Below are 27,697 nucleotides of genomic sequence, written 5' to 3' on the forward strand. Positions count from 1 at the left end.
CGGTATCATGTACCATTTACAATCACTAACGCGGTAAGACGTTGACATTAAATATTCAGACACAAGAATAAATATATTTTAAATTAAGCTTCCATTTTGTCTTAACTGAGAATATTCAAGAATAGTTAAAATATGCAAGAATACTCTGAAATCTACATTCCCCGATTCAACGTTCTAACATTAAAATCTATTGAGTTTTCAAAGTTTCGAAATAGTTCTCTTGATACCACCCGACATACAATTAATGCTATTTTGAACCTTGTTATTTGAGTATGAAAGATAATTTTACAGTGTGATGTTTGTCAAAGAAGACTAGAATTTATATTCTCAATCTTATTTCATTGTAATAGGGCCGCCCTATGATGCAAGGAAATGGTTTAAAAGAATACAATAGATTTAGTTGGGTTAAGAACCTTATTATAGAACAAGAAGTATACAGTTGACTAGAATACGATAGGAATTTCTTTAATTACAAATAAATTAACTTTTTTGATGAAGAACTCGCACCGTTAATATACTTTCTTTAGTAGTCCTGGTTGTTGTGACTCAATCATGATTTAAAGAAAAACAAATTTAGCTGTCGTATTAGATGAAGCAGAACATTTTATTTTGTTAGTAAAAACGGCTTCCATCAATACGATCGTAAATAGTACTCAATTAGATACTACTTATGAGCCCGTAGAAATGTTATTCATCGCAGAACGCTTCAATTCTTGATTCGTAGTATTATTTTACAGAATAATCGTAACTAGTACTTTTGTGTAAAGCTTACATTTGGTGGAGTGAAGCGCTGTTAAATAGTGAAAGAAACCTTGTTCAAAAACTAATTTAGTAAAATTAAACCATTTTGTCTCAATTTGATGGCGTAAACTCAATTTGATGACACGATTGTGACAAAGTGAAATTTGTCAAAACAATTTTAAGCGACGGATTTGGATTTAAAAGGACATTTTAATGCATATTTTGACATGATTAACAAGAAGCAAAATTTCAATTAAAATCACAATATTTTATTTATTTATTATGAAACAATGGTTGACTCGATGTCCGAATAACTTTGTATTAAACTGTTTAATAATATTAGAGATCAAACATAAGCACAACATTTGACAGCATTTGTTACGCACGTGTTGTTAATCTAAAGTGGATTAAGTAACAGTTTTAGGCCAATTTATGTCTGCGAGAGGCAGATAAGAAGCAATTTGGACAATTACTGTTCGATTTAATGGGCAAACCGGGGGGACAATTGAATATCGTGGTCGCAAATGAAAGGGAATTTAGGTCAGTACTTTTTTTTATAACCAGGGACCTACGTCGTACCCAGCAGGCAGGCATATGACCGAGAAGCTAAACAGCACACTAGTGTCGTCCCCTTTCCTAAAAAGGGACTTTGTTAACTTTGGGTTGGTGTGTTTGGTTGGCGTCTCCCGGGCCCTGGCGACAACTACTCCGGAAATATCCTCATAATATTTATGGGTCAGTACTTGGATAGGATATTTATAAATCTAAGAAAAACATCGATAAAAATAGTATAAGACTTATAAAGAATGTACGAAAGATCATATTTTTTTATAGAACTGGGAGCAAACGGGCATGAGGCTCACTTGATGTTAAGTGATACGGCCGCCCATTGACACTCTCAATGCCAGAGGGCTCGCGAGTGCGTTGCCGGTCTTTTAAGAATTGGTACGGTCTTTTCTTGAAGGACCCTAAGTCCAATTGGTTCGGAAATACTTCAATGGGCAGCTGGTTCCACATAGCGGTGGTGCACGGCAAAAATGGTCTTGAAAAACGCTCAGTCGTGGAATGGCGGACGTCGAGGTGATACGGTTGGAATGTTGTATTCTGCCATATTGTAATACGAGTAGTTCACCTTGTTCCTTGAAGCATCGAATACTTTTAATTTCTTGAAAGACATCATAAAAAAACTGTGGGTGAACCAATCACAGTTGTTACACGAAACATACAGAGATTTTCTAGATAAAAGCTCTATAAATCTAGAAATGATCTTTTAAAAGTGCAAGTGTAACACGTAACGTAGACGCCCAGACCTAATTTGTTAAGCTGAGTTCACCTAATGGCTATATTGACAAGCGAACACGTAAGATCAAAGACCTTCCCTTCCTGTATAAATCAAACTGTTAACTGCTGTCAGTTGACATCACTCATAAATTAGCGAAAACAAAAGATTAATTATTGTTTGAATATGATTTAAAATTAGTCATTTATATTACGGGTTTCTTACGACGTTTAATTTCATAATATTTTAGATAACTTGAACTATTTTCGGCTTCCGCACAATAAACAAATAACATTAATCAGTAATATCAAATTGTTATAGTGCTATATAGTTATTTGAATCAAGGCTTAACACGTAATTGAATTAGTGAAATTGTCCAAACTAATCCCTGGGTTATCCTTATCACCGACCGACTTACAAATTGATTAGCCATGTGTCGTGTCGACTGTAGGTTTTTACACCGGGGTTTTGTATTCAATATACAAGTCGTAATGTCTACTTTTCGTTTTAAAGCTAATATACAAAAGAAAATATTCCTCTACAGAAAAAAAATCTTACCTAGAACGATTAGTATTTTGAAAATAGAATTCTGGGCATCACTGTTTTTACAAGTGAAAACGCTAAGATTGTTTTTAAAGTAAAGACTTTAAATTGAAGATGCAAAACGTCAAACACAGTTCAACATTTGGTCAATGGCAATTTAACCACAAACAGTTTTTCCGTCCTGTATAACTAAACTATAAATAACTATTTATATTATTCAATTTTATATCGTTTTACGGCCTCCTAACATTTTTGTATTAAACAAATAATTGTATCATATACTATGTGCTGAAACGTTTAAGTTTAGCAGATTTTGAAGCACGTTTTTATAAGATCTATTGCAAAGGGTATAAGTGATATTAGAGCAGCGATGGCCCAGTGGTTTCAGCATGCAACTCTCATCGCTGAGCTTGTAGGTTGTGCTCCAATGTATTTTCTGTCTCCATGCACATTTAACATTTGCTCGAACGGTGAATGAAATCATTGTGGGGAAACCAGCTTGCCTTAGACTCAAAAAGTCACACACCTACCTACCTAACCTACCTAACCTACACCAGAGGTTGTTAACCTACTTGCCTATTAAATTGACGAACAATCATGAAACAGATACACAAATCTGAGGCCCACAAAAAAAGGTTGTAACGTCACAGGTATGGTGATATTAATTTCAAGAAAATACTTCGTCGTAGGTTGTATTAATATTGTAAGGTCAAATGTTTACTGGCTCAAACAATAAGTACATGATAATAACTACGTATACGAGTATACGCTTCGGTAGTTTGGAAATAATCGCCGTCATTATGACCAATAAAACCAAAAAGGCGGATAAACTAGCTGTGATTATATTAAGAAAATGTAATTATGGTAACAAAAACTATACTTGTAAGTACAATGTACTCTGTAAAAACATTCTACAATATTATCTAGAACTTGTAATGCTCTGTGGATTTACGCGGGTGAATTCGGTCATAGGGTGATATACACTTGTCGCAGGTTCAAAAAGGTTGTTATTAACCTCTGCCGTACGTCATATTGATTTTAAAAGTCAGGGCACGTCCGGCACGGGCGCCGATAAGAAGGCAATTGCAACTCAAGTCCCAAACGATCCAACGCACTTCTGCCAGATTGACCATATGAGATTAACAATTTAAAACCTGTATGATGTCCATCATTTTGCGTGGTGTTGCCGAAATAAAAACAATGACATCGTGTTCTCTTATAACATTATCTCCGACATTCTACAAACACCGATAGCACTGTTTATATTATAAAGAATATATCTTTCTCCCAAATTGAATTTACGCTGTGATGAAACGAGACAGAATCAAATTTGATTTCATCTTGAACATAGAGTACCGTGGTGTTGTCATTAAATAACAATTGGTCATGACGTTTTCCCGCGTAAATATCTCTCACCTAGATTATTGGCTAGCGCAGTTTGTAAAAGTACTTTAAAAAAATGTTTATAAGAAAAATAAAAATATTGTTTGTGCTTAACGACCCTCCATATCTCATAAGTTAGTCGTAAAATATTGAGCTATATTTTCTTTGACAAAGTAACTTGAAGGAAGTAGAGGTATATTCAGTTAAGGGGAATCCTCACCCTTTTTAAAACTCCCTTGTAACGTCTTATTCACTACATAAATTTTACCAGCTCGTTAAATGAAATGTTTCCACTGAATAGTTTTGTACAAAGACGACGCCTTCACACTTAGCTCAATCCTTATATTTATGTTACTAGGTCCCTTTTTACTTTAAAGACTAGACTTTCTTACTCGTTCATTAAGCATTAGCATACTGCTCTTATTTGTTTTTTTTTATAATTTATATAAGTTGGCCATATATCCTATAGGATGACCTATAATCAGTTGTTACTAGCTCGAATTTCGAATTTAAAAATTCGTAGCTGAATGTATCTAATGTAGAGTTAAAATTTTATTACTAAATAAACCAAAAATAAGTATACTTAAATCACTTATTTTTTCAGTTGAACATTACTACATTTTTTAAATTGTAAACATAAGTTTAAGCCTAAATATGAACAAAAATATGATAAAGTATATTAATTGGAAGAACCTTTCTTACCTTATTTACATGAATCAATATTGAAACTATATTTGCACACATTAAGAAACATAATATAAACATACTTAATTCTCTTATGTAAGTGATAACTTCCAGGATAAATTGTCTATATGTAAATAGTTTTCATTTAAAACACTAATATATCCTTAGACCGTATGTATAACGAATGTATTTTGACAATTAACTTTTCTTTTATCCTTTCCTCGTTAAGTATAATTGCAATAATATTTCCATTTCGCATCTCTAGCGGAGTAGAAAAACACTTTATGCCCATTTCCGGAAAAGACGTTTAGTGGGATTCATTATCCACCCTCGACAAATACTGGAGTCTTTAGGCTCGATACACACTATGATGCTAATCACGGTTCGATCTCGCTGCGGTCTCGGTCCGATCCCGGTCCGGTAAAATATGTATTTATTGATTAACACTTCGTTACATTACAATATAAAAATTGAACATAAATATATGAAAAGGAGGGCAACTGGCGGCCTTATCGCCTTCGAGCGATCTCTTCGAGGCAACCACTGTGAGTAAAAAATGTTTTTATTAAATTACATAATATTCTTAGATAAGAATGAATTAGAGTATTCTCACGATCGTATCGCTCCAGTTCGGATTCGATATTATGCCGGTACCCGTTGGACGAAAATAATATTTGACTGGAGCGAGTAAACTAACTATTGTGATTTCTAGCAGAATGATCAGTGCTGCGGATCACGTCACGACAGACTGATTGTGGAACAAGTAGTGTAGACACAGCGAGATTTGGTCGAACCGAGACCTGAGCGAGATCGGACCGCGAAGAGCATCATAGTCTGAATCGAGCCTTAGGGTTCCGCCTGTAGCTTTGTGACGATTAATTAAAGTTTTCATATGAAGCAAAAAGACAAAAGTCAGAAGTATAAATTATTTGTGTAACTCAAGAGGCTTTTTAGTCAGAACTGGAAATGTAACGCCTTGGATACCACTTTCTCTATAACATAGGACACTTTAGCTAATAAATGATTTGATTGAAGAACACTGAGTTGAATTGTGTAAGTGTTTTTATTTAATAATTTAATATGTATTAGATTATACTCTTCTTGATGCCATCCTTAAGAATTTTGAGAATAGTATGGAAATTGAAATGAAATAGAAAACTGTCATTAATAAGTAATGTTAACTTTAGACATTATGTTTGCAAAACTAATGATATTATATTTTTACATTTCTTTTACGGTTTTATACCAAAATGTGATAAATAAAATATAACAAATAATTTCATCATAATGATAACTTAAACAATATTTATACTTAATTGAAAGCCACAATGTTAGGTTCTTGCAATATACTTGCAAAATATATGAATTATGTTATTTCGCCCACACACGTGGTACTTACAGTCAAAGCGATTTTCCGCGACAGTGCAACAAGAAGTGTTTTCATTCCTAATGGAAGGGATGTCTCCCTAAACAGTAAGCCCCAAGACGAGCAAAGGCAGAGCTTTAAGCTCGATGGCCCTATAAGTACGAATTTGTTTTCGGCTTCGCTGGCTTAATATATCCTTGATGTTCGTTTTTATCTCAAGGACAGCTTTGATGTTTTGTAGTGCTCTTTCATTCAACAAGTATTGCCATGTTTTTATTCGTTAAAAGCGTTTAATTACCTCTCAGCACATAATATCTTTCAAATTATTTTAAGTTTTCACGACACGTTTAACGCAACCATTCTGTATATTTATAAAAAAAAAAATATTTTTTTTATTTTCGATTTGTGTTATTTAGAAGTGGGATGGGTGGAACTATAGTGCTGTTCAATTTTTGAATTTTAATTCTATTATATATATATTAACCGGTTGCAATTTGATGTGAGAAGATCTAACACGAGGCAGGAAGTATAATCTGTGATCTAGATCAGATATTATTAGCTGTTCCTTCCTCGTTCAATGTAATGTTATTTCTCATAACCTATAAGTCACGTTAGTCGTAAACTGTGCATTAATCTACTTTGAGATAGTGATCGGAGCGCACACTGGTCTTTATAAACAAAAGAACTTCGTTGCCGTATGTATGATGACTTCATCACTTATTTTTAGGTTAAAACAGCTGAGTGTATACTGTATATCTATAGAGCGTATTTCTTTTTTGTTTTCGTTGCTTTTACTTTTGTTATTCTTATAATATTGAAATAATCTTAGAATTACAGTCAATAGGAATTTGATTCTTGGTCAGTTTCCCTATAAAGAATATTATAAAAACTCCGTTTAATATACTTTTGGCCAGAAGTCACGCTTTTTTAATTTTAATTATTTATGTATCTATTTAGTTATAAGTAATAAAAGAGTGAGTTTATCAGAATTGAAATGAAAGTATTATTTACATCAATTGTATAAAATATTATTCTACGTTAACGTTATTTTAAAATAGATGTGAACAAATTAATTCAAATTTTTAGTAGAGATTGCTCGAAATAAAACTACCAATGCCCACATGGCAATACTTTACACGCGATATTCTAAAACATATCCCAGTAAAATATTTAGAATTTTTGTTACCACACCTGCTATGTTGTAATTTGTTCGTTTCTATAGTGTTATAAAAGATTAGAAAGGGCTAGCTAGCGTAGGCTAGAAATGTTTAATAATAAATAATATATGCTCAAAATCATATAAAGAATACCGTAATAATTTTATATGTAATGTATTTATATATCATCTCTGAATGCCTATTTTCAAAAGAAATAAGCAAGTCAAATGGATTTTGAAGACCACAACGCACACAAACACAACGACGCATTGCACTTTCTCATACACACCTCACCAGACAAATTATTAGCACATTGTCTTTGTAAGTAATGAAATAGTTATAGCATAACATAGGTACACACATTTAAAAAAATGTATATTATAAATTTTAAAAAGGTGTGAATTAAAATAGTTAAATAAATAAATAAAGATTACAACAACATTTATTTTCTACATATAAATAAAATAAGCGAGCATTTGGAACTTTACTCTAAGCAAACTAGCACATAGTATAAGTATAAAAAAAACTTTGTCACAAACAATGTTTGGTTTTTAAGAAACAAAAAAGCTCTAGCACAATGAGATGTGTGTAATATAGTCCCTTCAATAGCGGAAATTAATAATTCACGCAATTTAATATTTGTATTCGTCAAGACGCGCTCGTAAAGTAAGGCGGGGGAACTTGAATTTTTCAGTCCGATTTTCGTAAACCCAAAAGTACTTCTCTTAATAAAATGAAATTTTAGTTCCCTGTGTAAGGAATGAAAGAATTTTAATAAAATCTTATAGCCAAGCTGTTTGCATAGTTTACTGGTTTTGGAATACATAATATTTACATTTAAAACTTTGTTATTACACGAATTCTTGTATTTAGTAGTACGCGAAACATAAGCACAGAAGATACAATCTGTATTAGATTTTCTTCCTATTCTTTTTCCTTCCACTTCCACTAGATTTTAGTGTGTAATTGGCAATTTAAACTGAAACAGATGATAGAGACGTTAAAAGCAATAAAGTTAAATGTTATTAAAACGAATATACAACATAAATACTGGTTAATTTATGTGGTGGAGCCGACTGAAATGTTTTACCCCCAAAATATTTGTCTGTCGCGATATCCGTGTCCTGGCAACGAGCCAAACGGATCACTTTCGCCAAACTAATAAAATATAGTAGACAAAATATTACACGGAATTCAGGCGACAAGGAATAATAACATAATTATAAGCCTTGAAATATCGTTAGATAACGATTATTATTTCTATATGTATAAAGGATATGATTAAGGTTTTAATTATTATTTCTATATGTATAAAGGCATTTTTATAGAACGAAGGACAACCAGAGAGAAGGCTAATTTGATGGCACACATAATACAAGAAAGCTCGCAAGTACATTGCCAACGTATAAGAGTAACTACGCATTCCTTAAACCATCAACAAGCTGCCAAAAATGATTTTATAGAAAATAATATAATATAATATAATATAATATAATATAATATAATATAATATAATATAATATAATATAATATAATATAATATAATATAATATAATATAATATAATATAATATAATATAATATAATATAATATAATATAATATAATATAATATAATATAATATAATAAGCATATAATACAATATAATATAGTACCATAGCAGATGTCGCTACTAAGTGATCACTTGCAATTCAGGTTTTTTTTGTATAAATCAGAATCTGTGTGGTTTCAGGGAAACCAGCTTTTATTAAAAATATATGTTAGTTATAATAATACAAAATTATAAGAATATACAGTGCGTGGAGCTGCAGATAAATGCGACCTGTCAACATGTCAGGATTTTAAGATGTTAATGATAATTATGTTTAAAACCGCGATGAGTACGTATATGTATATACGATGTTATATGAGATATTACTATAAATACCGAGATAACTTTATGGTCGTATTAGAGACAAAAATAATCACATTATATTTCTATAATTTAGAGTTGTAGATAATCTGTGGGAGGCCCGTGCCTTACTAATCAAGGCACGTCTCATTTGGCAGGGGAGCCATAGGCTCAGTTCTCGGTGGAAAATAAATGTTTTGTATATTGTAATAAATGTTCGGTTTGGGATGAGTGAGGACATATTCAAATAAAACAGATGCAGAGATGACTACCCCAAGTCTGGTCTGTGACTTGAAACACAATGGATGGTTCTTCGACAGTGTTACAGTTACAATAAAATCTATACAATCAATTCTAACAATGCACATCACACATAAACATTAGAAGATATTAAATTTCGGAGTAATATTGGTGTATTTTTTAAGAGAAAGCAGACAATATTTATTAAATTATTTATGTCTAAAGTTACGATAAACTTCTATAATATACATACAGTAAGAACATTTCAACTGGCTAAGTTTACAAAAGTCTCACGTCATTACGATACGTATAAAAGCGGAGTTTTAATATAGCGTAGGTGAATGAACTGTTATTATCATGTAGATATTGTTTACGCAAAACTCAAGAGTGCGGTTCACTCGTAAACTACAGCATTGTGTGCAAAACTTTGAAGTTGCTAAGGAAGGAAGTTGGATTGTTGCGATCGTGCAAGAATTATCGTTTTAACTGACACTGTAATTAGCGGTTTTCGATGTTCTAATGCGTTTAATGGGTTTCATTATCTAATTGTTGTTGAATGTTTTAAGTGATAGTCTAATAGCCGTGTCTGTGAAGGAAAACATAGCAAGGAAACTATCATGTCTTACTTAGACCAAATAGACAATGTTTGCAAAGCAAAGCTGTGTTTGATCTTTAAACACAGATTATTAATGAAATAGATCAAAATTAAATTTGACTAAAAATAAAATAATTAAAACCTGTACCTATACACAATACACAATACCAACTCAGGTCATAGACATCTCACATAACAAAGCGTTTGATTCACCGAATATCGACATGACCTCCTTTGATGTTTCATTCACCGCACTTATCGCTGCCATAAAATTAGGTCGTTTTAAAACAGTCTACATTGAGATATAAATATTTACGATACGTTAGCAAGGCCGAGTGGCGGTGTCACTCGATACTTGCGGCCATTGAGATAACTATTGCCAGGTGTTAGATAATACTGGCCGCCGAGAATATAATTTGTATATTTATGAAACTGAATTTAGATTATAAACTTTTTAGTCGACCTTTTTCGTCAAGTGCTTAAACATTACCAAGATTTTTTATCGGTAGGTATTAAAAGTCAATGTGCCTTATTCGAAATCAGTCTTACCGTTTAAAGAAAACTACTACTTATTATTCAGTCTCTTATGAAAACTTTTTTGACAGTAAACAGACTTATTTTTATAAGTAACTGTGTGACTATGTCTATTTTTCTAATTATTACAATCTAAATTAAAATCAATAATTCGTAACGTAAAAGCCAAAGTAAGTTACATATTCGTATATTGTTAAATGGTTCACAGACCATACAAAGCATGTGACATTACTGAAATACATCGACAGTCGATCATTAATAATACAACACACCTGCTATGAATAGTTCCTGGTCTACAAGTTGTAAGGTATTGGTTTGGCAACTCGCCTGCTTGTAGTCTCTTGTGGGTATAGCCATAAACAATCGTGATTTTGTTGCTCCATGGTTTGCAAACCACAGACTGATAAAACTATCTGTCATTGTAGGGCCCGAGCAAATGTTTACGTATTCGAAAGTGTTAGATGCAAGGGATTGACAATTGCCCAAATTAAACGATCAATGTCATCAATGAGTGTTGCGCGCAAATATTGACTATCGCAAATGACCGTTCGGAGCATAAGGGTCCCCTATTATAAAGCTGTCAACTTAATATTGACAGATGTGATCGAGCTAGGTCATAGATTACAAAGTTACTTTCTCCTTGTCATTGAGTCATCGACGTGTATAGTCAGATCTAGGGATGTACTATTCTGAATGCTTTACTACTTATTTTTTACCTTTTTAACTATTATATAAATTCGGAGGGTCAATTTGCCTCTGGGACAGCCATAAAAGGCAGTCATTGCAGCCCATGGTCATGGAAATTAGATAGAATGTCGGCATTTGAGAGAGGAGTTAGCTATCTTTATGAATGCATGAAGATCGCAATGGACTACTGAAACCTGTGTGTTTCTAATAATAATATTCCATTGAATTGAGTACAGCTCAATTTTCCTAATTAAATTATATACATACATTTTTATTCAAGTATTTCAGAACTGTAACTATTATTTTTCATTACGTTATCGTATTTTGATTATCGCTGGCGTTCATTAAAAATTACAAATATTAACATATGGTCGAACACCGAAGAGGAAACCGGCCTGCCTTAGACCCAGGCGTCAGTTGTCAGGCACAGGACGATCGGCTTCTTGCTAATAAATTGAAACATTACAATATTGACCATTGACGACATACATAATGTATGTATTTATATTTAAAAATATTTTCACTTTTTCTGAGAAACGATAGCGATACAATCTTTATCCTATCATAAACCTTTCACATTCCCTGCAATGGTTCATTGACATAAAGTTCAATAAGATAAGAGTTATGTCATTATTTACAGCATTATTAATATTAAATATTAACATAAGGATCATAGAATAGTTGATAAAATGACATGAATGTAATAGATTAGGTAGTATATAAAGTTTTATTTTAGTTGAAATGGACAAAATTTCGAAGAAAATTTAATAAATTCGGTTAGAGTAAGTTTTTGTACCCGTGTAACACAAAAATACCCATTTCGATCATAAAAATTTATTTAATAGAATTTTTACAATAAAAAACCATTTTTTAACTGAATTTAATTAAAATATTGCCTTATAAAACCGAAAGAGAAAATTGTCGCATACAAAAGATATTAAATAGTATTCTAAAATCCCCAGTCACATAACAACTACGAAGACATTAAAGATTCCTTCACAATTCTCCGGGGTATGTAATTTCGCAGACGGTGCAATATTGTCAGAAGAATGCGTTTTGTCTACCAAACTGCCGCGAGCGACTGTTGACAAAGAATAACTGCTAGTCTTTTACTACGGCATTTGCAAGTGCTTAGGAATACAGCATAACATAAATCAGAATAAACGTACGAAAAATACGTACTGGACAAGTGTATGCCAGTCAAGTGGCGAAGGAAATTTTTGAGGATATCGCCATGTCCCAAGAATCAATGACGTGCGTCACACACAGAAGCATGACGAGCAAAATGTTTGAAATCATTGAAATGGATGCCCCAATCCCCAATCGGTCGTTACATTATTCTTAAAAGTGCAATTTTTATGAAGGAATTGAATTCTAAAGCATTGAATATTTGGGCCTTTAGCTTTTTATCATTATTTTTAATCCAGGACTTGATATTACAATGCTCATATAGACTAATATTCAAACTCCTTGACGATCTAAATACCGCTTCGTTAGTCATACTAGCGTACACTCTACACATTACGAATGCCTTGTCATATTAGAAATTCTTGTCTTTGACGCTAAAGGCATGCATATCAAGCAAATACGGGCCAAAGGGGTTGGCCACAAGACGGAGAGCTAATGGCACTCACGACAGCAATAAATAAGGATACTACCATTATTTCCTTAAGGATCGTCTTATGGGCTTCTTAATTAATTTGGAACTTTCTGAGGTCTCCCGTGGCGAGCAATTTGAATAATAGCGCGGATAGGGCGAGAGGGGGTAATTTTAATTGCAAATATTTATGTTAAACGAGCCTGCTGGCGACTTCATATTACAAAGAATGATCTATTGTTCTGTTAAATGTGGTATTTGGAACTAAACGACCACTCAACATTACTTACTGGACGATAAGATGAACATATTACCTGGAACAGAAAAGTAGATTGAATATAAAGATAAAGGTACATTCGAGTACAATTACTCGTATTTTTGCAGTCGACAATAACACTAATGACCTAAGCACGAATTTATTACTATGTAATTTTATTTTATGAAAATTATTATTAGCTATATAGGTAGATACATATTGGTTTAAATTCAGTCAATATAAATTATTCAATTTAACGTAGGTAGAATACGAGACATCCATCATAAGTTGAAGTGGGCACGTTAAGCCCATCTATTAGGATGCTAGACTTGTCTTAAGATAGAAGGTTATTGAAGGGGAATGACATAATATTGGTTTTACAATAAGTATAATATGTGATTTTAAAATAAAGGGCACACTTCATTTTACAAATACAAATGATCAAGTGGCCCAAAATTTGAGTTTTAAGTTGGTAAAATTTACTAATGTAATATTACGTACATTTTTTTTTAAATCGCAATTCTATTGTAGATGCACGGTTAGAGTTTCTTATTCAATTACGGCATTTGATTTAATATTTTATTAAAATGTTGAACCAAACACCGTAATTATTCTATTTAAAAATAGACTACCTTAACAACTTAGTTATTAACGTATAAACCGTTAGTGCCTTTTCAAATGAAATAAAAATTAAAAAAATGTCACAATATCCACACAATTTAACTATATTTTTTCATACGTGAAACGTGTATATATAACAGCAGGATTATCAATGTCACCCACTTACCTGATTACCGAATTACAACATGTTTACGAACCACTGATAAACACAAAAGACAAGTACATTAAGCAACACCTAGTCCCGACTATCACGCTTTTAAAAGATTTCCTAGGAATTTTGCACGACACGCAGCTTCTATTCGTCACTGTCGAGTAATTAAGCCAGCCACGAGAATAACATTTCCGCGTTTGAAAATAACTCCTATGATTATTGGAAAAGCGTAGTTTTTCCCATAATCGAAATTAATTTGAGCGAAAATAAATAGAGGTACGTGCGATGTTGGAGACGCTCTCACGCAATGTCTTGAACAGAAGTGTTTAAAATGCAGGGGGTAATGAACGATACAGACATGTATTAATACATAATTGTTGCTACATATATGACTCAAGTGACACACTTACTCTTTAAGGTATGTGAGGCTTTTAAACAATGTAAACGGATAAAGAAATAAAGAAAAGGCTATACAAACAATATGACGGTGTTTTCTCTTATATATTTTATGTAGGACTATTTTGTTTTAATAATGGAAAATTATGTACTATTCTCATTACTTCGTGCTTGTCAGGTTAAGGCCTGAATGGTATTCAAACACAATCTACCTCATAATGTCGATATTTAAGATAAACATAAAAAACTAATAAATGTAATAGCAAGATTTCACGTCATTATCATTGTTTTCCGCGTCACTTGATCTTTATATCGGAAGACATTGTGTGAAAATTCTATTAGAAAGTTTTATAATTCTTTCTCTTTTGAAATTCAGTTGTAATGCTTTTGTTTTTAATATACTAAATATTGGTTATCTATAAACAATTTCCTTTTAGCCGTAAACAACAGCATATGGTGTCATGCAGGGTGCGTTGACACCTGGCACCATAGAGCAGAGTATCCCAAGCGTGAACCACGGAACTGTATGGCTTTCGAATGTTGTCTAACTCATTTGTGGTTGCACGTGGCATATAATAATAATACGTATTCGTAATAATCGTAATTTCAGTTATTAAAAAGTACGTTTATACAACGAAAAGTCGTTGCTGTGTTGTTGAAACTTACATGTTAATGAGTTTCTAAAGTTATATGTAAATGATAATAAACAATTTCATGAAGTAGGTATAACTTTTTAGGTCAATCCAAGCCGTTTTCCTTAGGTTGTTATCTTCACCATTTGACCAAGTCCCTAATTGCGCTCATGAACGCTTTAAACGCGACCAGAGTTGAGAGTAGCACACTAAGAGAGTAGTAAATATTAAACTAAAATTTCTCAATATTCTTAAGTAGTATGAACATTTTACCAATTGTAAATACGGTATAAACTACACCGCACTAATAAGCAGTTATGTAATATCAATAATGCAGCTATTAGATTATTAGATTCTTATTTGTTTTCTGCGACTCAGGCAAACTTGCTGCAGTGGTCTCTGGCAGAATGACCAGCGCTGTGGAACAACTCTGCTCCTCAGCATAATGCTGAGCCAGGGCCAATTACAACCACAGCACACACGCATTACACAATTAAACCTTTTTCTTTAAAAAAAATTGTTATCTCTCTATTATTATTATTTTTTTATTTTTTTATTTTATGATTATTGTTATTTTATATGTTTCTGTGTGTGTGTTTTGTTAGTAATAAATGTTATGACTATGTCTATTATTACCGGAAATATATCTTGTAACCAAAGAGTTATTATAAGTTGTCTTATGATTAGATTATCACCTTGAGGATTACTAGAGCGACACGACCGCAAAAAATTGTTTGGCAACCGCGTTCGAGGCCACCTGACTCAATGAACTTATTGTTATATTGATCACAGGTAGATTAAATCGAGATTATGTTTTTTTGCAAGTGTTTTTTTTTGTTTACCAGTAATAATGTATAATAAAAACTTCGTAAAAACTTAGTATATGTTTTATAGGATATAACAAAAAAATAGCGCCTTTAAAATTGGCAAATATTATATTTTTTTAACTAACTAAAATTATACCAGCAATGTAGCGCAGACTGGTATAATATCGGGCACACCCAAGGGTGATTGGGGGATCTAAACTTTTACATTATTATATATTAATTAGACTTCTAGCGTACATGTGTCTTTCTTTTGATATCTTGAAGTCTCGAAAGTCAGAACTTAATTAATTTAATATAATACTAAGCTTTAAAATTGCTTCTATGATTACAAGAGTGTTCGATAAAACTGATCGTTAAATCTATTATTAACGGTGCGTTTGAGTTGGTTATGTAAACGATTATTAAAAGGCAAATAAATCAATCACTTGATTTTGTTTACCGTGCTTCATCGTTTGACCCATTAAAACTCCGCTGTATTACATTTATAAGTGAACTAAAAATATAATTGTTTCTAAATACATTATCTCATAATTATTTTAATCACATAAAAGACAATTGTCTTAATTAAGTTGTTGTTGACCTAGCTAAATTACTCTTTTAGTTACGTGAGCGAAACTAAAGGGTTTTACGCTAGAAACATTTAAAGCTGGTTTTTCATAGATCATATTTCAAAGAGAAAAAGCCCGATTGACAAGTCACCCGTTTTTCTACTTTGAAAGGGTAGCATTGCCTGCGGGGAATCAAAAACGCTACGTCGCTTCATGTTAGGGGAAAATTATACACTCATCTCCTTACAAATAGATTGTAAAAGGTTTCGGATCTGTCAAACATACAGGGGAATGTGCCTCGGGGCTAAACAAGTACAACGAAATCTGCTAACAGAAAAAGAACTGTAGAAAAAATTAACACTGAAATGCAATGTATCTGTTGCCGTTGCAAGAATTTTTTTGTAGTCAAAAGATCGCACATAGTATATTTAAATATAAAAATGTGTGCATGTACTAGTGAAGACATAAGAAGTGAAACTTTTTTTTGACCTTATTTTTCGAAAAATGATCTACTATATGTAACTTTACAGAAATTCGTTAAATAAAGTTAAATTAGATAAAGTTTAACAAAAGGCTTTTATTATCATAGACCTGAATACAAATAATTCAATTATTTCATTTTACCTTATTACTACTAAGACTGTTACAGAATTTCATTAATTGTAATAGAATTATTACTATCAATGTTATCGTTATTACATATTTCTGTTATTAATGGCTTCGAATCTCTTCGAATCAACCGTGGTAGGGACAAGAAAAATATGGAGCGTAACAGAAAAATGTGACGCGTAACCGAAAAATGTGACGGTATTTTTTTTCCAACGCCGATAAAGACTCAAAAATGCTAATTAGGACATACCTCGCGTATGTATGTGAGTCTTTAATTACGTAGTCCGTAGTCCTTACATAATAGGTGTGAGTTATTATATTTTTCAAATTAAGTTAATGACTTGTCACGTGAAATTGCAGAAGTAGATGTCCTTCGAATCGAGATTCGACCTCGCTTACATAAGATTGCCGTGACCCTTCCATTCTTAACGCTTTCGATAAGGCATTTCATAAAATTTATAAAGTAACCTATATTAGACCAGTATAAGGATTTTTGATATGCATTAAAACAAAAAAGAGCTTAATAAAACGTGAACAAATAGGACACTGTTACCATGGTTACGATGTTCTTTTAAAACTTGATATCCAATTCCAAAACAATTAGACCAATTCTCATAAGGCCGGCAACGCACTTGCGAGCCTCTGGCATAGTGTCCATGGGCGGTATCACTTAGCATCAGGTGAGCCTCCTGCCCGTTTGCCCACTATTCTATAAAAAAAAACAAACGCGGTATTGTTAATGTCAAATTGGTTCAATAATTTAGAATCGCTCTCAGCAGCGTCGCGTCTAAGTTAACGTGTCTTTCGCGCTTATCTGAACGTTTTGATTGCATAACTAAGGAATAAGTTAAATTATTATTTACACATTTTTAGTATGTGGATAAAGGCTGACCCTTTAAAACCGAAAGTAACATAAATCTATACTTATATAATAATCAATTTATCATTTACATCTAAAATAAAATACATTGCTTTATCGAGAGATATATTTGAAAACAGTCTAGAAAATTGACTCAGAGTTCAAACACACAAATACGGTGCCTGAATATTGAATGAAGATTCACGAAGTTTGTCTCTTCATATGTTAACTGTCCGCTGCAGGAAAATTCCGTAAGAACTTGTTTTGACGTGTCCCCGTGTCCCCTCCCTGGGGATATTGGGCACAATAAAAATTACCATAACAGTGTAAACATCTTTTGACCCTTTCTTATAAAGATTGGCGATGTCATTTTGTTAAAGACCTATGAAAAACAGTGATCGCTAAGCGTTTTATTTCGAGTATACTTTCCTTTCTACTTTGACTAAAAGTATCTTCTATAAGTACCGTCTATCGCTTTAGTATTTTACCGCAGACACTTATAACTTGGCAATAGACCTATCATTGTTATCTTGAAGTGTCTTTCAACCTTGAAATCTGTTCCAGATAAGTCTTGAACAGATTTCTACAGCTAAGGCTGTAAGTGTTTTTAAACACTACAAAATAAAGACATCTTTATCTTAGCCGAGGATATTATTTAGAGAGGCTTAGCGCGAATGACTCCCGAGTATAAAGTAGTAAGTCGATTTTCAATTTAGGAGTAGTTTGTAAAAAGATCGTTACTTTGCAAGATTTCTTGAGCCAACGACTTCAACTTGAAACCACTATATTGACTTTCTACAATACTTAACATAAAATCACAATAATACTAATTAACAATAATCAGGGAACAACCGCTAATAACAATAACATCCATCTATACGTTTAAGTCTAAGCTTTGATATATTTTTTATAGTAAAAACAAATGCAGTCTATGCCCTACACTACGCGATGTACGTACTGAATGCACAATAAAATTCTTTATAAAGCTTTTAGATCATATCTCCAGCAGAAAACTCATAGCATTTACGCATATGCACACAGCGGAATGCACTCGGCATAAGCGACTTTCTATGAATTTCCTTACCGCTGGAAGTGTATCGGAGCAATTAACTCGATATCGTGCACTTCGCAGAACTTTGCACATCGGACATTCTCTGCGGAATTATTTTGAATGCGTATTAAATTTCATGGCTTTTTACGCGATAAAACCGTCTTACGGATATTTTTAAACCAAATTTGAAGTGACAGCTACAAAATGGTTAATAGTTTTATTTTAAAAACTTGGAAAGAAAGTCCGACACGCTCACATTTGTTCATTAAGAGATTTCTTTAGTAAAAAATCTAAATATAACGCTAATGTTCAATTTTGCAGCTGAATGTACCATTCTTTACAATTTATTAAACGACTCTAAGTAAGACTGCAGTATCATAAAGTTGCTATCCTTAGGTACATCATCATTATAATTTAAGAAAACGTTTCAAAATATTTTTAATCAAAACGTTTTTTTATATTGTAAAATTGTATTTTCAGGATACCTTGCTGGCGAAAACGTGACAATCGAGATCACTAACAGGTAGATTAAGCACGTTCTATGAAAACCGAGGTGAACGTATTCACATTAATGGATTTTTACAAGACAGGAAAGAAATATGCTTTTTTATGCAAAAAATACATGTTATATATACTATAACTAACGAGTTTTATTATGTTACAACTATTTACTTAGAATTTACAATTAGGTTTTTTTGACGTCGTCCGTGCTTTGGTCTTAGTTTAACGCTGCAAATTAAGTTATGAATCTCATTTTTTGTTGTTGGCGACGCTCACACAGTATCATAATTAGACAGTTATCATCTTTATACTTGATATTAAATAAAAGTACATATTTCATGTAAACAGCGCGTACTAAACAGGAATTGTTTACATATCTGTGGATTCCTACATGGATCTGTGTCATCAGTGTCCTTAATTTAGATATTTTATGAGAACATCTACATTAAGAGAAGTATTTTTGTCCAAGTAATTTATTTTATTTTATTCATATATGTGATAAAACTGTACAGCTATAAGCGGTATACAAAATACGACTTCGGGTCTTTGGGCCAATAAAGCCCAAAATATGTGGTAAAATTCATATATAAAAAACTTTATTGTTTTACCTTTGTTTTGCTATCGTATTCAGAATGTAAATGTTACCTGTAACAGAAAAAAAATTAAATAAATAATACTGAAAATCTATTTAAAGAGTAAAGCTTAGTTCCTAATCTTCATCCCACGGGAAGGGTGAGGTTGAAGTAATTCCCAACTTCATAATTCCTCGACTTATATATTAAGTTTTAGCTACTGGCGCTGGATAGGAAATAATATTTGCTTGAGGAATATAAAGTCTTCATTGGTTATTTTAAAGCACAATTCTGTAAAATGTTCGATCTTTTAAATTGTTGTAGGTTCTGTGAATAAACAACTTAATCATAATATTAGAATTATTTATTAAGTCTTAGTAGCGTCTTATTCACGGACATTTTAAAAATATTTTAGAATTCAATTTACATAGCCATTATATCCCGAGTTAGTCAAGGCTGATGCAACTTTAATGTTTAAATAATTTAGAAACCGGTCCCTTAGTATTTAATAGTAAGCGTATTATAAAAATACAAATCATTCCTCTGTACAATATAAGTATAAATGACGAACACTATCCATCACAGCGAAATCTCTTTCGAATAAACCCTATTCAATTTGTCGTGTGTTTCTTGTGCATTCGCACCATAAGCAGTGACGCAACAAAAAAATAGAAAGGCAAGTGTGAAACACTTAAGATTTATAGGCTCTTAACGAGAACGGATTGTAGGGCAGTGGACCCTTTGAAGTATGTTTACTAACATTGTGATTGACTTCATGTTCGATCACAAGTCACATTGTGAGTAATAAGAGTAGTATCATTATTTTTATTACAATAATGATCTAAAAGATTTTGCAAAAACTTTTAATTATATTAACAAAATTATCATTTTCATAATACAGGTAGTAAAGAATTATATTTAAAGCTATGTGAGGTACCTACATATGATGGAGAAAGAATTTAGATTATTCAATATTCACATTAGGTAGTGCAAATGATTTGTATTATTTAAATTCTTTGACTATTAAAAACTATATTTGAATCGAATTTTGTGAGTTTATCAGTGCTTTCTAAGTTTAAAAATTGTGTGCTGTTTGTTTTATCTAATAGGCAAGTAGTTGATCAACTTTCGGTACCTTTTTGGGTCTGAGACATGTCGGTTACCTCACGATGTTTTCCTACACCGTACAAGTGTTAAATTCGGAAATAGACAGAACGTCCGTACACATCCGTTAATCGAACTTACGTCCTCATGTGAGTTGCACGCTGAAGCCACTAGGCCAACACTGCTTTTTTACTATCCTTTGTTGTATTAACTGGAGATCCTGGGTTTGATTTCTAGCGCAACAATAATTGTTTCGTGTTGGTATGGTAATCACTAGTTTGCCTTAAAAATTATCAAAGTCAAATAATTTATTTCAATTAGACCACCTAAAATGGCACTTTAATCGTTAAATAAAATATAAAGATGATTCTAGTTGCCCCTTCCATAAGGTAGTTATGATAGAGGACAAAAAACTCCACACTTCGGTACTCTTTTACAATATCTGTATACATTAGTTATATAATTATATGTGAACAACAAAATAGACCCAGACTTGTATCTGCCAAATTGCGCATTCCGGAACTTCAGAGTTGAACAATGTCAATGTAAAAACACTTCTCTCGGGACCGTAACTTATAACAAATGTTCGAAACAATGTCCCTTTCCCTACACTTCCTTAAAAAGGGTCATTTTTAGTCTTAAAACTAACCCGATTTGTTACTTAACGTATACCTTTGTCTCAAATAGACATGACATTATTGAATTCGGGTTAAAGGTCGTTGACCCGTGTTACAATCTTATAATATTGCTTCGATACGCTCCGTGAACTGTGAATTAGCGATGCGTGAGTCTGAGATATGAATGTTTCATTTGTCATTTAGATTTCTGTGTTCTTATATTATGGGAAAGATTCGGTCTCAAAATGTAATAAATAAAACTAATACAATTATCGATCGGGCTAGGATCTACATCGATCTCTATGGGAAAATTAGTCAAAATCAGTTAGAACTTGATCGTTGAAGGTTTTGTGTTACAAAAAACTTAAAGGTCATAATGGCAACGTTTTACATGCAAAAGTATTTTTATATGAATATGTATTATCCAAGTTTCCAACATTTGAATTGATTACATATGAGGTGTGTAATTAATACATCCGCTCAAAGGAAGTTAGTCTTAGCATTATTTATCATTATGCAAACACATATCTAGATTTCCTGACAAATTTGACAGAATATATTATCTTGCTAAAGATACGCATTGAAAATCGTATGTTTTTTGGGACCTCATATTACCATATTTTTATCATCCTTCTGTAAATGGTTATTAATAAGGCATTAATGAGTCGTATAATATTTACCGAATCAATGGATTTAAAACATGAAACAGAACAAAAAATATAAATGTCGAGTCGTAAGTTTTTCTGTCTTTTTTCGGAAACAAAAGACTATAACCCGATGTGCTTCGAAAATCAAACTATCCAGGTGCCTTTCCCTTTACTATAACATAAAAACATCATCAAAATATAGTAGTTTAGTCACATACACCAGAAAAAGTAAATACGTAAAAAATTATAAAGCACTAACGAGAACCTGGCTATGTAATTAATTCATAGAATCGTTCTCCTCACGACACGTTCTATTTTTAAATTCTCAAGAAGCAAAATAAAAAATGCTAAGCGCGAATTGAAATTCCCGAACCGTTTTTGGAGATTGAAGAGGCTTTTATGGAAATGGAGTGCGTGCATCGGCCGATACTACGATAGGCGGACGGTATTACGCTTCCGATTTAAATATTTACACCTCCCCCCACATTTAGGTACACCTGATGTTCAATATCACTACGCCGTGTTGCTTTCATCGCAGACTATTATGCAAATTGTATTAAATACCTATTTAACTTAGAGGCTCGTTTACCACCATAACTTATGAACCGCCAACCGGTTTAGGTGCTTCGTGGTGCTATTTATCAGGTTTTACAATTTGTATAAATTGTGTAAGTGGTATGTAGTAAAAGAGGCGAACGACCTTTGAATGTATATCAAACATTATACAATTAACATAACTGCCATAGTTGACGACGATATCATAATCGATTTGCCTGTTGATACGTTATGTATAGAGCTAATTGACTGGATATAGCGTCGAGCGAGTTTGCCGCGTACAAATTATTTGAAGAAGTTTATTAAGTATGAGGGTGTGCAAATATTTTATCAATTACCGTCCAAAATTCGTAATATTAGCGCGTTTAACCAATTAAATTGGGACGGCTGATGGTGACGTGTATCTCATATTCTCATGTAACATACATTTTTTGTACTGAGAAATAAAGTTCTTTATACACTGTATAGGTAATACTGTTGGTGTGTGTAGTGAGCCTATTCAACTTTTTTTTAAGTTATAGGAGGCAAATGGGCAGGAGGCTCACATGATGTTAAGTGATACAGACACTCATACTGCTGAAGGCTGGACGGCTGGAAGAAGGTGACATTTGCGAAATTTCCTTATCGTACGTACTTAAATAAGGTACATACTTCATGGAAATTTAGTTAAGCTAGTTGATATTTACCATGATGATTTATTCGAGGAGTTGTTCGGATTAATACCAGAAGCTGAGTTTCATCATTTAACGTCAAGGCAAAATACAAAATACCATCCTTATCATCTCGTCGTCGTCACTCGTCGTTCCACAACTGAGCGGTTCTGCCGCGCACCACTACGTGGATCCAGATGCTGAAGTATTTCCGAACCAGAGCGAACCAACTCTGAAAATGCCGGTATCGCACTTGCGAACCTTCTGGCAATGTGAGTGTCCATGGGCGGCGGTGTATCACTTGACAGCACTCAACACCAGGTTGCAAATGTCGCCTTCTGCCTTCTGGCCTTCCAGCCTTCTGGCAGTATGAGTGTCCATGGGCGGCGGTGTATCACTTGACAGCACTCAACACCAACTTGCAAATGTCGCCTTCTGCCTTCTGGCCTTCCAGCCTTCTGGCAGTATGAGTGTCCATGGGCGGCGGTGTATCACTTAACAGCACTCAACACCAGCTTGCAAATGTCGCCTTCTGCTTTCTGCCTTCTGGCCTTCCAGCCTTCTGGCAGTATGAGTGTCCATGGGCGGCGGTATATCATCAGGTGAGCCCTCTACCTGTTTGTACTCTTACATTAATAAAGGGTAGTACAATGTGTTTCGCTTCAATCAATAAAATTCAATACAAGACAGTACAGACAATATTCCCGCAAAAATTCAAATATCGAATCACTAAAATGGTCAAGCCGAGTCCAATTAAATCGAAAGTGGACTCATATTACATTGCATCATTAGCATGCATAATTTTTCAACAGTCCCGCATGCATGCATAAATTATTCATGGTGCCGATTGTTGCACTGCGACAAAACTATGCAAACGAATGCCTGATTCGAAATAAAAGCTTTTAAAACGGATACTCGATGTGCAATTCATAAATCATGGCGCTTCACCAATTTACATTTCAATTTCAATAAGGAATCGGCTTCAGTTTGTAATGCATATGTAAATAACAATATTATGCATGGTACATGGTTAGTTCGGTAGCGCCAGAAAAAATATCTAACCATTTGAGTCTATTTATCACAGTGTTCTGTATGCGTCACAGTGGCCTATAAAATTATGAAGACGACCTTGTAAGAAGAAATTTTGTAACATATTAGACGTTGGTAAGAAGGTTTTACTCATTGCCAAAAAACCGATTAATACAAATGAAAACAAACATTAATTAATCTTTGATTCAGAATAATACAGGAAGTTACGGAAACCGTTCAATTTAATCGCTTAGGAAATCAGTATGGTTATTAAATATACGTCCCGAACTATGGTACCCATATTTGATTTTGAATCGTTACTTCCGTTGAGATTTGAACACTAAGAGTTATTGCCACTAACAGCTTCGAATTCCGAATAGCAATTTAATCGGAACCCTCTAAGATATTTCAATCTCTTGCTAAGTCGAAATCACACGAAGTATATATATGTAAGTATTTGATAGAACCAGTTGTGGTGAAGACATGGATATTATTACAAGGCAAATATCGTACTGCATTTGTATCCTCTAGATTATCTTCCGTCAATTAAATATTATTTTTGATCTTATCCCTTTAGATTTTTTAATATTACATACTATTATAATATTTTTTATCAGAGCTATCTTATAAGTTATTAGTTTGATATGCGCCGCTCTTATATACAAATATTTACTAAAATAACACTATCTCATATCGCTAATTACTATCGTTATTAAATAGCTTGGTAAATTAAAAAAGGAATATTAATTGGACTCTAGAAACTAACGCCAAACTAGAAAATAAAATCATTCAAATACTCATTATACGATAATACATATTATTTCACGAAAACTAAATATATATATAACCATAATTTTTCTGAATGCTAATGAAAATGAGTCTAATAAAAAGAAAATTATAGAAAATCATGATTGCGGAGGCTGTATTATCAATGGCTGCTAATGAAGGTAATGAAACCTTCCCACATTTGATTCAATTACTACACTAGCATTGGTACATGCATTTTTAGAGGTCGTTGACCTCACGATTGTTTATCCAGTTGCAATATGATATTTACAATTCATTTAGTAAACATTTCTTAGTTAGGTATTTTATTTATTAACGCTGGATAACCAATTATTTCTGCATACATTTTTATGGGTCTTGATAAATAAGTCTACTAAGTATTTAACAAAATACAAGCTATATAAAAAATGAACACAAAAATTCATTTTGATATAACAATTACGTTAAAAAATAGGTCAAAATTATGTACAATTTTCAATCGTTAACATCTAAACTTGCCATTTCATTCAATGCGGACACAGCAAGTAAATATAGGTAGCGTAATATCAATTTGGGTATGAACGTTGATTTAATAATCAAAATCACTGCAGCATTCAAAGTGCAATTTCGTTATGGGGGATGATATTGAATCCGTGAAATATATTTGGCTGTACTCTGGGGATAATACGCTAAACCGAATCAACTTTCCACTCGTATACGTTCATTGTGGAAAAGCCGTTCGGGATTTTCAGAAGCGCTTTATAAGTGTTATTAAAAACTGGGATCTTAGCATTACAACGTGTTTTTAAAGTATAAATCAAATTTGCTAAGATTAATACATATACTAGAGGGAATATGGAGGGAGGTAAGACAATAGACCAGAAGCTGAAGAAAAACACTAACGTTTGGCTAATACGTGGCATGGTACAAATCTGTACCATACCACGTATACACGTTCACGGACACACGTCCCATATAAAAAAAACACAGATTTTCACAAAAACAGAAATGCTGTTAGTTTGTTCATACAAATTATACCGTTTTTTACTATCGTGTAAAAAAACAACTCACAAATACACCGCTATAACGGAACAGCTTCTTGTCTCACACTTATAAAAGAAAATCTGTCTCATTCCACTGCAGCATAAACATGATATAACAGAAAGTAATGGATGAAGTAATTTAAACTGTGTAATAATATTGACTACGTTAAGTAACTTATTTATTTTTGATTAGGTAGGTTTTAAGAGCAGTGTTGACATAGTGGCTTCAGCATCTAGCATCCCAAGCGAGATCGTAGGTTCAATCCCCGCTATGCAACACAGTAAAAAATAGTACCAACATCACTATAAACGTTTGTCTTCACTCGTACGGTAAAGGAAAACATCGTAACGAAACTGACGTGAATTAGACCCAAAAAATTGACGGCGTGACTCAGGTACGGAAGGCTCATAACCTATGATAAACAAATGAGCATGAAATAGATTCAACAATCCGAATGCTAGACCTAAAGTTTTTAGCTCCGCTGTTTTCCTTTACTTTTTATTACATGGGTATTCTATTCTATATAAAACTGTTAATTCGTATACAGAATTAATATTTAGTAGAACCATACCTAGGTAGGTTAAAGGGTTCATTAAAGAGTATACCAATATGAAATTTCAATCAAAGCCCGCGAATAATCCAAACATTATTAAATTGTATGCATATTCCTGTTGTTTAATATCCGACCAGACAATTAGGGTTGTCCAGGGAATAGCCGTCAATCAGATGTGGTTTCGATCCACACAGGAAGGGTCAGCCCTGGTATTCAATATTGGAATTATATGAATGCTTATAAGTATGCTTTGCGGTTTTGGATTACCGGCGAATGTTTCAAAGGGTTGCCTTTGTCAGGTTTCTATTCAATATTGGTATTGTCTTACAAAGCTAAAATAGTTGATATGTATGCACTATGCAACTCTAAAATGGCAGCTATTTTAAATTGTACTGTAGTAGTATGACTTCTAGACTAATACAATAGTGCAAAGTGACATGCTATTAATGGATAAAATAATTAATATATAATAGACGTAATGTAGTTGGCTTCTTAAAAACTTGCTTTAAATTAATAAATCTTTTTGGTGTTTTAGAACAGAATTTGTCTTGTGTCCGTTAAATTGTGCGTTTCAACTTCGACAAGGCACCGACTTTTCTACGTACGATCGGATTAAATAAAAGCCTGTCTAAAGCGCAGTAAAATAAAACAGTAACAGCACCACAGCGTATGTCAGGCACAGAATTTCTGTAACAAGGAATTACGCTGCTGCGCCAATATTTATATAATGGTGACAACCCTCGTCCGGATAAAAGGCGTAATCTTTATTGTTAATATAAAATAGTAAAAATCGAAAATACTACTTTATATTGTCTCGAAGTTACGCGGACCTAATTGCGTCTATACTATCAATTAAGTTCGAAACAGAAAATAAAACAAAGACATTGTGTCTAGCCTCCAGCGCGTTCGAAACCTAATACCAAAGTGACAGTTTCAGCGCTGTAGCGCTTTATTAAGTTATATTTTTAATTGGAGTACCTGGAGACCTTAAAAACTGATTAATATGATAGATTT

General features: G+C 33.0%; 1 protein-coding gene across 8 annotated transcripts in view; it reads right to left on the reverse strand.

The window, feature by feature from the left end:
- LOC123706842 (protein sprint) overlaps window positions 1–27,697 on the reverse strand; it is a 171,001-nt gene that overhangs the window by 38,579 nt on the left and 104,725 nt on the right. The window contains exon 1 of one of the 8 annotated variants that reach the window (XM_045656408.1): window positions 13,740–13,873. The exons of the other annotated variants lie outside the window; for them this stretch is intronic. The gene's annotated coding sequence lies outside the window, so the exon portion shown is untranslated. Of the gene's footprint in view, window positions 1–13,739; window positions 13,874–27,697 lie in introns of those variants that run through there. 8 annotated transcript variants of the gene reach the window in all.

The sequence above is a fragment of the Pieris brassicae genome, chromosome 1, assembly GCF_905147105.1.
Source record: "Pieris brassicae chromosome 1, ilPieBrab1.1, whole genome shotgun sequence".
Taxonomy (NCBI): Eukaryota; Metazoa; Arthropoda; class Insecta; order Lepidoptera; family Pieridae; genus Pieris; species Pieris brassicae.